The sequence below is a fragment of the Notothenia rossii genome (assembly GCF_949606895.1).
Source record: "Notothenia rossii genome assembly, chromosome: 9".
Taxonomy (NCBI): Eukaryota; Metazoa; Chordata; class Actinopteri; order Perciformes; family Nototheniidae; genus Notothenia; species Notothenia rossii.
The window spans coordinates 4,818,934-4,835,676 of record NC_136907.1 but is presented as its reverse complement, the minus strand read 5'-3'; the positions used below and the strand labels follow the sequence as shown (position 1 = coordinate 4,835,676).

Sequence of the window (16,743 nt, the reverse complement as noted above, 5' to 3'; positions counted from 1 at the left end):
CACATATACAGGACTGTCTCAGAAAATTAGAATATTGTGATAAAGTTCTTTATTTTCTGTAATGCAATTAAAAAAACAAAAATGTCATACATTCTAGATTCATTACAAATCAACTGAAATATTGCAAGCCTTTTATTATTTTAATATTGCTGATTATGGCATACAGCTTAAGAAGACTCAAATATCCTATCTCTAAATATTAGAATATCATGAAAAAGTATACTAGTAGGGTGTTCAACGAATCACTTGAATCGTCTAATTAACTCGAAACACCTGCAAGGGTGTCCTGAGCCTTGAAAAACACTCAGCTTGGTTCAGTAAACTAAATCACAAGTATGGGGAAGACTGCTGATCTGACTGCTGTCCAGAGGACCGTCATTGACACCCTCCATCAGGAGGGTAAGACACAAAAAGAAATTTCTCAAAGAGCAAGCTGTTCACAGAGTGCAGTTTCAAAGCACATCCACAAAAAGTCTGTTGGAAGGGGGAAATGTGGCAGGAAACGCTGCACAACCAAGAGAGATGACCGCAGCCTTAACAGCATTGTGAAGAAGAGTCGCTTCCAGAATTTGGGGGAGCTTCAAAGACAGTGGACTGAAGCTGGAGTCCAGGTATCAAAAGTCACTGTTCACAGACGTGTCCGGGAAATGGGCTACAATAGCCGTATTCCCATGGTCAAGCCACTTCTGAACTCAAGACAACGGAAGAGGCGTCTGACTTGGGCTAAGGAAAAGAAGCAATGGACAGTTGCACAGTGGTCCAAAGTCCTCTTTTCAGACGAAAGCAAGTTTTGTATTTCATTTGGAAGTCAAGGCGCCAGAGTCTGGAGAAAGGCTGGAGAGGAGCAAAATCCAAGTTGCTTGAAATCCAGTGTGAAGTTCCCACAGTCAGCAATGGTTTGGGGAGCCATGTCAGCTGCTGGTGTTGGTCCACTGTGTTTCATCAAGCCCAGAGTAAATGCAGCTGTGTACCAAGAGATTTTAGAGCACTACATGCTTCCGTCTGCTGAAAAGCTCTATGGAGATGAGGAATTCATTTTCCAGCATGATCTGGCACCTGCCCACAGTGCCAAAACCACCAGTAACTGGTGTACTGACCATGGCATTACTGTCCTCGATTGGCCTGCAAATTCCCCTGACCTGAACCCCATAGAGAATATGTGGGGTATTGTGAAGAAGAAGCTGAAAGACACCAGACCCAACAATGCTAATGAGCTAAAGGCCGCTATTGAAGCATCCTGGGCATCCATAACACCTCAGCAATGCCACAGGCTGATTGCCTCCATGCCACGCCGCATTGATGCAGTAATCCGTGCAAAAGGATTCCCAACCAAGTACTGAGTGCATTAATGGACATTTTCAAATGTTTGATTGTGTTTTGCTGTTATAAATCTTTTTTTTTTACTTGGTCTGAGGAACTATTCTAATTTTTTGAGATAGGATTTTTGAGTTTTCTTAAGCTGTATGCCATAATCAGCAATATTAAAATAATAAAAGGCTTGCAATATTTCAGTTGATTTGTAATGAATCCAGAATGTATGACATTTTTGTTTTTTTAATTGCATTACAGAAAATAAAGAACTTTATCACAATATTCTAATTTTCTGAGACAGTCCTGTATATCCAGCCATTTCCAGGGCGATAAAAAAAGAAAAGGTAAAAAATGAATGCATACACGTCCATGTACGGATTACAAGACAGTTTCATTTCTCAGCCTATTTTTAAATCAATTATGGTTATAAAAACAGCAAACAAACAAAAGGCATAAATATGTTTTTTTCCTTTCTTTGATTGGAATCAGAATCACAAATCATTTATTTGTACCGGGGGAAATGTACATGATTAGCACAGCAGATAGCGCAGATACAGTATATAGTAAGGACATGTCTAAGTATAATAATAATAATACATGGGATTTTTTCCTAATGCTCAAAGTGCCACAGTGCCTAAAACCAGGAAGTAAACTCCTTCCGGTTCCTTCGACAAAATCGCAATGAGAGTTCTCCATAGGGTTTAGGAAAATATCTGGAAATAAGGTCTGAGGTTGAAACACATTTAAGAGACGGATCACGTTTTGTTCAGTCTGATAATCTCCACATGTCTACCCTACTTTTATCATTTTCTAATCATAAATCTAGTCGCCAGAAGCTAAATGCTAACGTTATGCTATAAAGGAACTACAGCAGGGTCGCTGCTGCAACGTCACGCCAACTCAAGATCCATATTCAAAACTACAGATTCTAAATGGAACGAGTTGAAGCGTTTGTTTGAACAGTCTGCAGGAGGCAGGGACTTGCTTTCAAACAGAACAGAAACTAACTTAGAGGAGTGTTTACGTGTTCGGCGTCATGACGTACAACGGCCTCCACGACTTCTGTAGTCCTATTCAGCCACTTGGTAACAACCATCGTTTCTCAGACACGTCCACTCTTCAGAAATCACCAGTGGGGTCACTGCTGATGGATTTAATGTAGAACAAAACGTGATCCGTCTCTTCAATGAGTCTCAACCACAGACCTTAGTTCCAGATATTCTCCTAAACCCTTTGGAGAGATCCCATTGGCTCTGAGACGAGGGGACAGGAAGTGGTAAGATGCTAACTTACTTCCGGGTTTTAGGACGCGTCACTGTGGCACCATACAATGAAAGAAAGAAAAGCTTCTCCCTTTTTAAAAGGTGCCATCGAAACAAACATCACAACATACGACAACAAATACACGCCGCATACATACTTATGTAAGAATTAGAGATGTCCCTTCAAAAAAAAAAAAATCCCGATCCCCGATTTTTTCTCTCCTGATTCCGATCTTTTGAAAATCACGTGATCGGCTCCGATCCCCGATCACGTGATTTTCAAAAGATCGGAATCAGGAGAGAAAAAATCGGGGATCGGGATTTTTTAATTTTTTTTATTAAATACTTTAATTTTTTTAATTAATTGTTACAAAACAAAAATGCCCATGTTCAAGTCTTAAAGTGAGGCCTTAGTTTTGGTTTCAAATGACACAACATCATGTATGTGTTGCTTCTTTGGGGCTTGTTTTCAGAGACCTGCTTATTTCTCTCAAATCTGGCAACAGAGTGGGCGCAGTGTCTAATTGTAGCAGTAAGCTAACGAGTACTGATAAGCTTTATTTTGTTTTGATCCAATGCTGCACAACTGAACTGATCCAATGCTGCTGTGAAAGAAAGAAGCTATATCCATGTTGGATAGAATATCACATTTAAATAAAAAAATAACCTTAAGGGACAACTTGAATGCTTTTTTTCTCTTAATTCATTGCATAAAGATCGGATCGGGAAAAATCGGTATCGGCAAATTGTCAAAATCAAATGATCGGAATCGGATCGGGAGCAAAAAAAGGTGATCGGGGCATCCCTAGTAAGAATGAAGTGCAGTCATGAAATATGTACACCATGGTAAAAAAAACTAAAAGGGACCATATTGAATTAAAGAGCTAGCTGGTACTGGTGCATTGTTTAAGCTCTTACAGGTTGAAGGCTCAGCTTGCAGAAGTCAGAGTGAAACCAGACTGATCTGTTTCTTCAGATCACACAAAAATGCCTCGTGCTTCAACCTGCCGGAGCCTTTCTTCTGAGCAGTAAATAGACGTTTTATTTATCGATGGTGTACACGGGTTGTTTACTTACTGTTACACGCTGCATGTGAGCTGCATGTTAAGTGGATTCAAGCAGACCGTAAACAGTTACGCAGCAAACGGGGCGCAGCTGTCAAGGTGAGCTGAGTTTATATGTGCAACCTGTGAAGGATATGGAATATTGTATATTCTATAAAAAGGTCTTAATGGTCCTCAAGCGCCAGGAGAAGAGAAGCGAAACATAAATAACCTTGGATTATTATTATTATTATTATTATAAATAGCATTGTTCTCTATCTACTGTGTTCATTTCTACTTAAATATATGTTTTTAAAGAATGCAAAAGATCACATTTGATTCAAAGGTTCAAAGACTTTATTGTATAAAATATAACAGCGACTCCAAAGACATACAAAGAAACACATCATTTTGCAATAATAAATATAATGATGTGCCTTTCCTTGAACAAAAATGTTTGAATTTCTAAAAGGCAAACTTTCAATACTCTGGGTTCACACCGCAGTCGCTTCGATGTTCTACCAGTCTCACAGTGTTTATCTGCAGCACACTCTTCCTGCTGTACTTTCTTTTGTTCATAACATAACATCTTGCAGAGTGCAACCACTTTTTGTGAATTAAAGCATAATGAGAGTAGGACTGAGGCCTGGATTGCCTTCTGCAGACACCTGCATTAGCAGCTCTGGTAACATGGAAAGGGCACAGCTTTCAGTGCACACAAAAGGTGTTAATGATCTCCAGGTGTTTAGACTTCCTGTGATACGTGTGATCCTCTGCTGAGGCGTGAAGATGCCTCGCTGCTTTCTTCCTATGAGTTCAGGAAACAACGCAAGATAGGTGTAACTCGTTTACTCAAGTACTGTACTTAATTACAATGTTGAGTATTACTTGAGTATTTCCATGTTATGCTACTCTGTACTTCTTCTCCATTTCAATTCAGAGGTAAATGGTGTACTTCTACTCCACTACATGTATTTAATACCTTTAGTTACTTCTCAGATGTGGATGAATGATGTGAAATCTAATCAAGTGTTGAATCAGACTTTAGTTCCACCTGGAGTAAATCCACAAGCTACCCTGCAGTATACAAAGTCATTCAAACTAGCTGCTCCTTTACCAGCTTTGAGAACACTTTCATGATCAATCATTATAAAACATATCATATATATTATTCTGAAATGGACCAATCTGCACAATCACTACTTTCACTGTCTCTACTTTCACTAGATTTTGATGAGAATACTTTTCTACTTTCACTTGAGGAACATTTTGAATGCAGGACTTTTACTGTAACAGAGTATTCCTACACTCTGAGTACTTCTACTTTAACTGAAGCACAAGATCTGAGTACTTCTACTTTTACTCAAGTACAAGATCCGAGTACTTCTACTTTTACTCAAGTACAAGATCTGAGTACTTATACTTTTACTCAAGTACAAGATCTGAGTACTTCTACTTTTACTCAAGTACAAGATCTGAGTACTTCTACTTTTACTCAAGTACAAGATCTGAGTACTTCTCCTTTTACTCAAGTACAAGATCTGAGTACTTCTACTTTTACTCAAGTACAAGATCTGAGTACTTCTACTTTTACTCAAGTACAAGACCTGAGTACTTCTACTTTTACTCAAGTACAAGATCTGAGTACTTATACTTTTACTCAAGTACAAGATCTGAGTACTTCTACTTTTACTCAAGTACAAGATCTGAGTACTTATACTTTTACTCAAGTACAAGATCTGAGTACTTCTACTTTTACTCAAGTACAAGACCTGAGTACTTCTACTTTTACTCAAGTACAAGATCTGAGTACTTATACTTTTACTCAAGTACAAGATCTGAGTACTTATACTTTTACTCAAGTACAAGATCTGAGTACTTATACTTTTACTCAAGTACAAGAACTGAGTACTTCTAGTTTTACTCAAGTACAAGATCTGAGTAGTTCTACTTTTACTCAAGTACAAGATCTGAGTACTTCTACTTTTACTCAAGTACAAGATCTGAGTACTTCTACTTTTACTCAAGTACAAGATCTGAGTACTTCTACTTTTACTCAAGTACAAGATCAGAGTACTTCTACTTTCACTCAAGTACAAGACCTGAGTACTTCTACTTTTACTCAAGTACAAGATCTGAGTACTTCTACTTTTACTCAAGTACAAGATCTGAGTACTTCTACTTTTACTCAAGTACAAGATCAGAGTACTTCTACTTTCACTCAAGTACAAGATCTGAGTACTTCTACTTTTACTCAAGAACAAGACCTGAGTACTTCTACTTTCACTCAAGTACAAGATCTGAGTACTTCTACTTTTACTCAAGAACAAGACCTGAGTACTTCTACTTTCACTCAAGTACAATACTGTATCTGAGTTTTTCTACCACCTCTGAAGGTAACCATGAAATGTAAAGTATGATTTATGGAATGCATGGTTTGAGATATTTTATTTATATTTTATTTGTATTTACTTGCCCTTTAAATATTGTATCAGTTGAATTGTGTTGCTCTGTTGGAGGAGCTCAGATTGTCATTGATGTATCTACACTGTAGCTATGTACGAATGACAATAAAAGCCTTGGATCTTGAAAAAACAAAAAAGAAGAGAAGCATAGAGTGTAGAAGGAGAGCAGATAATGATCTTCAGGTGAGTGTTTAGGGAAGACTCCTCAGTGTCAATCCGCTGCTTGGACTCATCATTGATCTTCTGTTAGCGCTCAGTGGTGACTGATAGAGCCGCTCCTCCTGGAAGAACTTGTGGAGTGTGACTACTTCCTGCTTCACTTCATACACCCCCCAAGCCTGCAGCGCGGAGGACAAATCCAACTAGGAGTGTGTCTGCAGGCAGCGACACACAGAGATGGCAAAAGTAGACACATCCTTTACTCAAGTAGAAGTACAGATACTCGTGTTTTAAAATACTCTGGTAAAAGTAGAAGTACTGACTAAACTTCTTTACTCAAGTGAAAGTAAAGAGGCTTTGAAATGTACTTCAGTAAAAAGTACCCATAACTAGCAGCTGTTTTAAAGAGTACCTGACCTCCCTTTATATTAATAGAACAATAATGTCATTGTTAGCTAATGAATGTTTCCATGGTGACCAACGGCAACATGACAACGTTTCCATTGGTCCCTCTTCTTTAGAGAAGACCAGGAAATGATGGATACACGGATCGTGTTCAAATCAATAGGCACGCAATGACTCTAAATAATAATGATCACGCCACCAAACACACATTCAGACTAAAGGAACCAGCCTGTTTGGAAAATGAGAGAAGTAGAAAGTACAGGTATTTGGGTTCAACATGTAAGAAGTAGAAAGTACAGGTATTTGTGTTCAACATGTAAGAAGTAGAAAGTACAGGTATTTGAGTTCAACATGTGAGAAGTAGAAAGTACAGGTATTTGTGTTCAACATGTGAGAAGTAGAAAGTACAGGTATTTGTGTTCAACATGTAAGAAGTAGAAAGTACAGGTATTTGAGTTCAACATGTAAGAAGTAGAAAGTACAGGTATTTGAGTTCAACATGTAAGAAGTAGAAAGTACAGGTATTTGTGTTCAACATGTAAGAAGTAGAAAGTACAGGTATTTGTGTTCAACATGTAAGAAGTAGAAAGTACAGGTATTTGTGTTCAACATGTAAGAAGTAGAAAGTACAGGTATTTGGGTTCAAAATGTAAGAAGTAGAAAGTACAGGTATTTGGGTTCAACATGTAAGAAGTAGAAAGTACAGGTATTTGGGTTCAAAATGTAAGAAGTAGAAAGTACAGGTATTTGGGTTCAAAATGTAAGAAGTAGAAAGTACAGGTATTTGAGTTCAACATGTAAGAAGTAGAAAGTACAGGTATTTGTGTTCAACATGTAAGAAGTAGAAAGTACAGGTATTTGGGTTCAAAATGTAAGAAGTAGAAAGTACAGGTATTTGAGTTCAACATGTAAGAAGTAGAAAGTACAGGTATTTGGGTTCAACATGTAAGAAGTAGAAAGTACAGGTATTTGAGTTCAACATGTAAGAAGTAGAAAGTACAGGTATTTGTGTTCAACATGTAAGAAGTAGAAAGTACAGGTATTTGTGTTCAACATGTAAGAAGTAGAAAGTACAGGTATTTGTGTTCAACAAGTAAGAAGTAGAAAGTACAGGTATTTGGGTTCAAAATGTAAGAAGTAGAAAGTACAGGTATTTGGGTTCAACATGTAAGAAGTAGAAAGTACAGGTATTTGGGTTCAAAATGTAAGAAGTAGAAAGTACAGGTATTTGGGTTCAACATGTGAGAAGTAGAAAGTACAGGTATTTGTGTTCAACATGTAAGAAGTAGAAAGTACAGGTATTTGTGTTCAAAATGTAAGAAGTAGAAAGTACAGGTATTTGTGTTCAACATGTAAGAAGAAGAAAGTACAGGTATTTGGGTTCAACATGTAAGAAGTAGAAAGTACAGGTATTTGTGTTCAACATGTAAGAAGTAGAAAGTACAGGTATTTGTGTTCAAAATGTAAGAAGTAGAAAGTACAGGTATTTGTGTTCAACATGTAAGAAGAAGAAAGTACAGGTATTTGTGTTCAACATGTAAGAAGAAGAAAGTACAGGTATTTGGGTTCAACATGTAAGAAGTAGAAAGTACAGGTATTTGTGTTCAACATGTAAGAAGTAGAAAGTAAAAAGTCGTTAAGTACAGTAACAAAGTATTTGTACTTCAATACTTCACACCTCTCCTCACTGCTCACTCACACACACGTGCAGAAACACTCTTCATTCATCCCACCTTTTGTTTCAAAATAGCTGTTTACTCTGATCCAGGAGGTGCTGGCCCTTCATATGTTAATCATCCCACCATCAACAGTGTTTTCAAAGCAAAAGGGACAGACAGAGTTCAAGAATATATGGTTTTTGTCTTTTTATTTCACCAGCTTTGTCCCTGTCCAATTAGGGATTTCAAGTGAATGAAGCCGTGAGGTTCATACTGTGGAAATTGGCTTTTATGATCAAAGTGAACATGAAAAAGGTATTTTCTAAAGGTATAAAAGCAGCAATAAGCAGTGTGCTCGTGATCCGTCTCTTCAATGTGTCTCAACCACAGACCTTATTTCCAGATATTTTGCTAAATCTAGGGATGTCCCGATCACCTTTTTTTGCTCCCGATCCGATTCCGATCATTTGATTTTGACAATTTGCCGATACCGATTTTTCCCGATCCGATCTTTATGCAATGCATTAAGACAAAAAAAAGCATTCAAGTTGTCCCTTAAGGTTATTTTTTTATTTAAATTGGATATTCTATCCAACATGGATATAGCTTCTTTCTTTCACAGCAGCATTGGATCAGTTCAGTTGTGCAGCGTTGGATCAAAACAAAATCAAGCTTATCAGTACTCGTTAGCTTACTGCTACAATTAGACACTGCGCCCACTCTGTTGCCAGATTTGAGAGAAATAAGCAACCAGGTCTATGAAAACAAGCCCCAAAGAAGCAACACACACATGATGTTGTGTCATTTGAAACCAAAACTAAGGCCTCAGGATGACTTTAAGACTTGAACATGGTCATTTTTGTTTTGTAACATTGAATACAACATTTTAAAAAAAGTATTTAAAAAAAAAAAAAAAAATCCCGATCCCCGATTTTTTTCCTCCCGATTCCAATCTTTTGAAAATCATGTGATCGGCTCCGATCACGTGATCGGATCGGGACATCTCTAGAGAAATCCCATTGGCTCTGAGACGAGGGGACAGGAAGTGGTGAAATGCTATGCAGATGATTTCTCCTCCCAAACACAATATCCTTTGTGTTTAATCTTGAGTCATGATCCAGCACTTTTTATTTACTGCTGATGTTATCACAATCAATACCCCCCCCCCCCCCCCCCCCCCCCATCTAAATGCAGCACATCTCAGAATGTTCTGCAGGGATTCTCACAGGCGACGTTGGGTAATTTCAGTAACTGGGGTGAAAGAAAATGAGGCAATCTGCGGGAAAATGAAAAACTAAATTGTAGCACTTCATCAGCAAAACAGCCTGGAATACATCACAAACACGGCAAATTGATAACAGCCTGGGAAGAAATCCTCCCTCCATGGTTTTCATTTTTTATGTTACAAAAGCTAGTTTGAAGTCTAATTTCTTTCTGCAAGTGCCAGCAGTTCTCTCCACCAAGTTTTATTTTTAGAACACAGAATAAAGTGAGACCATCCGCTGCCGGTTAAACACCGTGGGTGTCCCGGGGGAAAGCTAAAGTTGAGATATTTTTACCGACATGACATAATGTGACTCATGTTGTTAGCTACGTAGCCTTTTTAAAAGCCAAATCAAGTAGTTTAGCACCAATCACCAAGCGTGATATGAAGCTTGAATGAAACATAGGTTTTGCAGAAACGTACAATCCCAATGTTTTACGTGGTGTTGCACACAAGTCAAAACAGGACCAACTGTAATATCCTGTCTTCTCTACTGTACCTGACTTTTGACATTTTTAGTTGTTTTTTTTAATATTGGGCTACTTTTCATCTCGAACCGTCAGTTTAAAAAAGAAGGTGCGATACCGTTCCTATAAATATCAATAATTTAGAACATCGCAAATTCCTTCGACTCATTTTGAAGTTTTGGGGGAAGCCGGAAGTGACGTCAATGCGGGAACGCTTCACTGTGCGGCGAGAGAGCCAAACACGGACAAAGTGTGTTGTCATGCGTAGAAATGGTGAATTACTGAGTTTAGGCACGTTAATAACGTTTTAATGAAGGTGACTACAGTATATTCATATTTGTCAGTGCTTTCATGTCAATTCGGCGAACATAAATATAAATGATCGTGGTGAAGATGATGATTGTCAACCGTTTCCCCGCAGCGAGGTTCCCCCCGTTGACAGTTTACGTGGGCTGGGCTGGGTGCAGTGGCGGACTGGCCATCGGGACGAATCCCGATGGGCCGGTACCGAAGTGGGCCGGTCGGATAAGTCCCTAGCACATCCCCCACTCCCCCCGTTGACAACTTACTAGCGGTACCGAAGTGGGCCGGTCGAGAGTCCCGGGCTGATTTTTAGTCCCAGTCCACCACTGGCTACATGACCGTATGATCGCCCATATTGACGCACCTAATTCCTAAACTTCTAACAGATACAACACAAACCGATCCTTCAGCCTCATATGAGCTCTCAGACACGTTCAAAATTAAACTGTCATCGCTGTCTGAGCTTGCTGCTGTGTGCGCCATCGTGCGTTTACATGCAGATGCTGGGATCCTGAACGGTGCAGCTGGAGCGCTGTGCCCGCAATGACGTCACACATCATTTGGCGGGACTTGAAGAATCCCCGAGCAGATCCAGGAAATGGTCAACATTGAAGGGCAGATTAATGGTTATCAAAGTACAAATATCCAAAATCAGTTCAGTAACGGTTTTCAAGGGGACAATATTTACTCAAATTGATGGGTTTGGATGATGGGGGAAACTCGTGTCACAGGCTCTTTAAGAGAACATAGTTTCAAACAAAACACCCGGTAACACCCCTTCAATTGTTTTAATTAGTAGGACTTCAATTTGAAATCGAACAAAACATGAGATATAATTCCATGATGGTGAAAAGCGTTATTTACATAAAAAGGGGCCCGTTTTAATGCACAAACTGTTATTATTCTGCAAAATGCTTTGGATGCATCAATATATCAAAGAAGTTCAGTGAAAATGTTGCTTCCATGTTAAGCGAGTACATCTACATGGCCCAACTCGACTCAAATCAGCAAAGAAATGTATTATAAAGAGTGCCTAAAACAGAAAATGTTTTCCTTTACGTGCTCAGACTAATAAAGTATATATTTTTTATATCCACTGTGCTCGCACCATGGCTCAGGCAATACGATTTGAACATGTATCCATTATGTTATCCAAAACACAAGAGATCCTGGCTTGACAGTGAAGACATGAAGTGTAAATAAACTTTGAGCATTAATAAGAAGAGGTGCTCCCTACATTTACACATTATATATATAATGACAGTTCACTTCAAACTCTTTTAATGTTTGCTTTCAGTCTTTTCCCTCCACATTTACACCTCTTTGTATATTTTGGAAACTGCTATGAGCCTTTAACCCTCCTGTTGTCTTCGGGTCAAATCTGACTGATTCACTACTTTCATCAATCATAACTTTTTTGTTTTACATTCGATTGCATTAAGGCTTTATAATATCCTTCACAGTAGACATTTGAACATATACAATGGCTGATCACCACTTTCATTGGATTTTGGAGGATTTAGTCAACTTTGTAACACCCATGGTGTTCCCGGTCACCATGGTAACCATCCGGATCAGATAAAACACATACACACACACACACACACACACACACACATACACATACACATACACATACACATACATACACATACACATACACACACACACACACAGAACAATTTGATACATTTCCCGCTCTTATGTGCCCCTCCCCCCACATGGATCACACCTGGCACACGTAATCCATGTTCAGTGTCTGTTCTTTGTATATTTACTGCAGTTGTTTGTGTATACCAGTAGTCTGATACAACATGTACAGTTTGAAAGGCTGTTAAATGAATTTTGGTGATTAATGTTTTTGTGTTAATGTAATAGCAGTTAAAACAGGACCGGTCAAATTTGACCATGAACACCAAAGTAAGGGGGGGGGGGGAAACGAAGACAATAGGAGGGTTTTAAAGCTGGAAATATCACCGCTCTTGTCCAAAAATATGTGTATTAATTAGCATTTCTAAAAGGTTCCTGTCAATTTGGTGTTAGAAAAATCTATGAACAACTACAGCAGAACGTGCTTTAGATGTGATGTTTGAGGGCATTGATACCAGACTAGCATCAAATCTGTGGTGAAACATTTATTTTTCTTAAATATCCCTGGAATTGGAAGTATGATAGCTCAGGAATAAATGCCTCCAAACCATCAGAGATCATAACCCAGAACAAGATTAGTTTTTTTAATACATGTTTTGATTTCACAATGTGATGGATTTTTGGATTGTGTTTTGACATTTGTACATATTGCCAATATCGATTGCAATAGTATTAGATTTGTTTCTCCTTAGTTACTTTATTGGCCTGTGGAAATATCAGTTATAGTGGAAAGGAAAATGAAAACAGCAGAAAATCAATTATTTTCTTTTGTTGTTGCATTGGGTCCTCAGCAGGATTCATGTTTAGTGATGTTTTTACACAGAAACTAAAAACTAAAAAGACTTAAATGTCATTTAATTTCATTTAACTTGTATTTGTTCCGCTCATGATACGCAAAACCAAATGTACAATCATTTCCAACAAAACATGTCTCTACGAACACACCATTGAGCGAAAAGGAGCAGGGAGAAGAAAAAAAATGTATACAACCTTTTTTCACAGCCAAACATAACAGTATCTTAGGATACAAAGAGAAACACAAAGAATACTTATTTCCAGCTTGACGGTTAACGGAAAGAAACAAAACAACAAAAAACAACACCAAATATGGTTAAATTAAAGGGAGGTTTTTTCTTTAGCCGAGGTTTGAAAGTGCAAAATGTCCCAGTTACAAATCTTTTTAGTGAATCTGTGATCAGACATCTTCACAAATCTGAGTTAAAGGTGGGGTAGGTAATTTTGGAGAAACCAGCTGGAGTGCGCTAGAACTTGAAAATACACAACCGGAAAAAATCTGCCACTTCCTCACAGAGCCCCTCCTCCAACACACACGAACGCACACATGACCAATGAGGGCACGAGATAAGTGTGTGCACAGATGGAAGGCTGACAGGCAGGTATTCCATCCAGTTACTTTAGCCGGACCGGCTCAGATGATTGGTCGTGCTTTTTAAAGCGCCACGGCCACAGATGATATTTATTTATGGATTTTGTCAAAGCATTTAATATATTCATTGCTATCGGGATGTTAAGAGCATTCCATGGAATATAACAACAAGTGTTTCTCGAGCCGGTTTCTCAAACTTACCTACCCCACCTTTAACGTGTGATTTTTGTAGGTTTTTATCCCGTATCTCCAGAAACGTCCGGAACTTAAGTGATAGGCTCCTAAAAAGGATCAAATAGCTTTATGCTGCACAGTGTTACAACTTCTATGTTTGTTCGAAACCCCAAACACCACAAGCACTACGAGAAAGTAAGCCTGAAGTAATTGAAGTGAAAAATACTTCACCTCACTTACTGAACATCATTGAGTCCAAGCTGCAGGGGCTGTAATAAAAGAGATGAGCCGGCCGCTGCACTGCGTGTGTAAATTGGATATTTGTGCATTTTATTAGCGGGTTTTATGAACAGAAATCCAAGTGTATCGAGACCGAATGACTCCTGCAGACATGTTTCCACTCGTGATTTGTCTCAAGCGCCTGCACGACTAATTGCATTGCACAAAACTGCACGATAATTCATTTCACCAAATGATGTAGAAGTCACGCAGGGAGGAAGAAGCAGTCACGGCAGCTGCTCCGTATAAAGAGAGAGAGATTAAAGGCTTCAGGTGAACGACCATGTCATTTTATTTGCTGTTTTATTTTTGGGGTGTTTGAATCTAAGTTTCATAGCTTGACGTCACATTAGATTTAAGGCTTCGGAACTATCTTTTGGGATAAGAAATGGATGTATCTTGCTGCTTACTTTGTGGTTGATTGACAATGATTGGGGAAGATTGTCAGAGCACCGAACTTCACTGATTGAGAATACATACAAGGCTTTATTTGTCATATAAACAATAACTAAAGTGTTCTTAAGTCTCAGGCTCCTCCAACAATGCAACATAAAGAAGTAGAAAACCATTGCCCAGTCTGCTCAGTTGTGATTGGTCGACCGATTTGAGTTGTCCCGCCCCTTAGCCTATCAAGTACAACGTGTTGGAGGGCTAGCCAATAGTAGCGCAAGTGTTACATAGTGATGTCACTGTTCTGGAAGTAAATAAAAGGAGTCCAATGGAGGTGTTTCAGGCAGGGGGGGGGACATGGATTTTAGCCTTTGCAGACCGTTAACATGCACTGAAACCTATATAAAACACTACAGGAAAACAAAAAGCATATTTGCACCCCTTTAACAAAAAAATGAAATACATCACATTTTGAAATAGACAAATATGATTGAAGTAGGTTTCAGGAATAAGAAACTTATGTACATATAAAATAAGCATAGCATGTTTCATGAGCTCCAGCTAGAGTTGGAAACATTTTGTGGGAAAATCTTTCTCCGTCTTTCTTTCGAGGACAAGGCCACTGCTTTGCTGAATATCTCGTCTCTTTGTTCAAGTCTCTCGTGACCTTTGCTTGCAACAGAAAAGTGAAATGATGATCTTGTAAAAGCGTAGAAGGTACCGGGAACAGGCGCCTGTCTAAAGACTGGCATTACCAGAGGAGCCCGGCTTTTAAACCCTTCTGGTGCTTCGTGTGGCGACACTTCTAAACGTCACTCTGAAAGTGTGCGGGCGGCCGCCTCAGATTGTCCCTCGTTGTCTGTTTGCCGATGGATTCCATCTCGAGTGTTGTTTTTTCCCGATGATAGACGGAGAGGCTTTGACATATGGATGGACTGGAACAAACAACAGCACCGAGCACTTTAAACTAAAATTGGCTTGTCAAGGGCTTTATGATGTTCAGAGAAACAATAAAGTGGCTGTCTCTTCTCTGTCGTGAGAAGGAACAACAGAGGTAGGAAGTAGTGGAGTACAAATACTTTGTTAATAATAATAATAGATTCATTTTGTTAGCGCTTTTACAGGTGCTCAAAGATAATTTACAGATATAGGGAAAAGAAAAGAAAGGAACGACAAATAAATATATAGTTAAAGTTAAAGTCAAATAATACAAAAACAATCACACATGAAAAGCCAGATTGAAGAGGTGAGTTTTTGTGAGTGTTTTGAAGGTGGGGAGGTCGGTGCAGTCTCTGATGGGTTGTGGGAGTGAGTTCCAGAGGGAGGGGGCAGCGACGGAGAAGACTGTCCCCCCAGGTCCGGTGCTTGATGCGGGTGGGGATGGATAGGAGGTTGGCTTCTGATTAATTGAGGCAGCGGGAAGGGGTGTGGTGGTGCAGCAGGTTTTTGAGGTAGGGGGGGCCTGGTTGTTGAGGGCTTTGTGAGTAATGAGGAGGACTTTGAAGTTGATTACTGTACTTAAGTACATTTTTCTGGTATCAGTACTTTACTCCGCTACTTATTTTTCTGACTACTTTTTACTTTGACTTCTCACATGTTGAGCACAAATACCTGAACTTTCTACTTCTTACATGTTGAACACAAATACCTGTACTTTCTACTTCTTACATGTTGAACTCAAATACCTGTACTTTCTACTTCTTACATGTTGAACTCAAATACCTGTACTTTCTACTTCTTACATGTTGAACCCAAATACCTGTACTTTCTACTTCTTACATGTTGAACTCAAATACCTGTACTTTCTACTTCTTACACGTTGAACTCAAATACCTGTACTTTCTACTTCTTACATGTTGAACTCAAATACCTGTACTTTCTACTTCTTACATGTTGAACACAAATACCTGTACTTTCTACTTCTTACATGTTGAACTCAAATACCTGTACTTTCTACTTCTTACATGTTGAACCCAAATACCTGTACTTTCTACTTCTTACATGTTGAACCCAAATACCTGTACTTTCTACTTCTTACATGTTGAACTCAAATACCTGTACTTTCTACTTCTTACATGTTGAACACAAATACCTGTACTTTCTACTTCTTACATGTTGAACACAAATACCTGTACTTTCTACTTCTCACATTTAGAACACAAATACCTGTACTTTCTACTTCTCACATTTAGAACACAAATACCTGTACTTTCTACTTCTTACATGTTGAACCCAAATACCTGTACTTTCTACTTCTTACATGTTGAACCCAAATACCTGTACTTTCTACTTCTTACATGTTGAACTCAAATACCTGTACTTTCTACTTCTCTCATTTCCCAAACAGGCTGGTTCCTTTAGTCTGAATGTGTGTTTGGTGGCGTGATCATTATTATTTAGAGTCATTGCGTGCCTATTGATTTGAACACGATCCGTGTATCCATCATTTCCTGGTCTTCTCTAAAGAAGAGGGACCAATGAAAACGTTGTCATGTTGCCGTTGTTCACCATGGAAACATTCATTAG

The 16,743-nt window shown here is 38.7% G+C and overlaps 1 protein-coding gene across 2 annotated transcripts in view; it reads left to right on the top strand.

Moving 5' to 3' along the window:
* The window catches only part of tmem132e (transmembrane protein 132E), a 532,636-nt gene that overhangs the window by 501,556 nt on the left and 14,337 nt on the right, over positions 1-16,743 (top strand). The window lies entirely within an intron of this gene.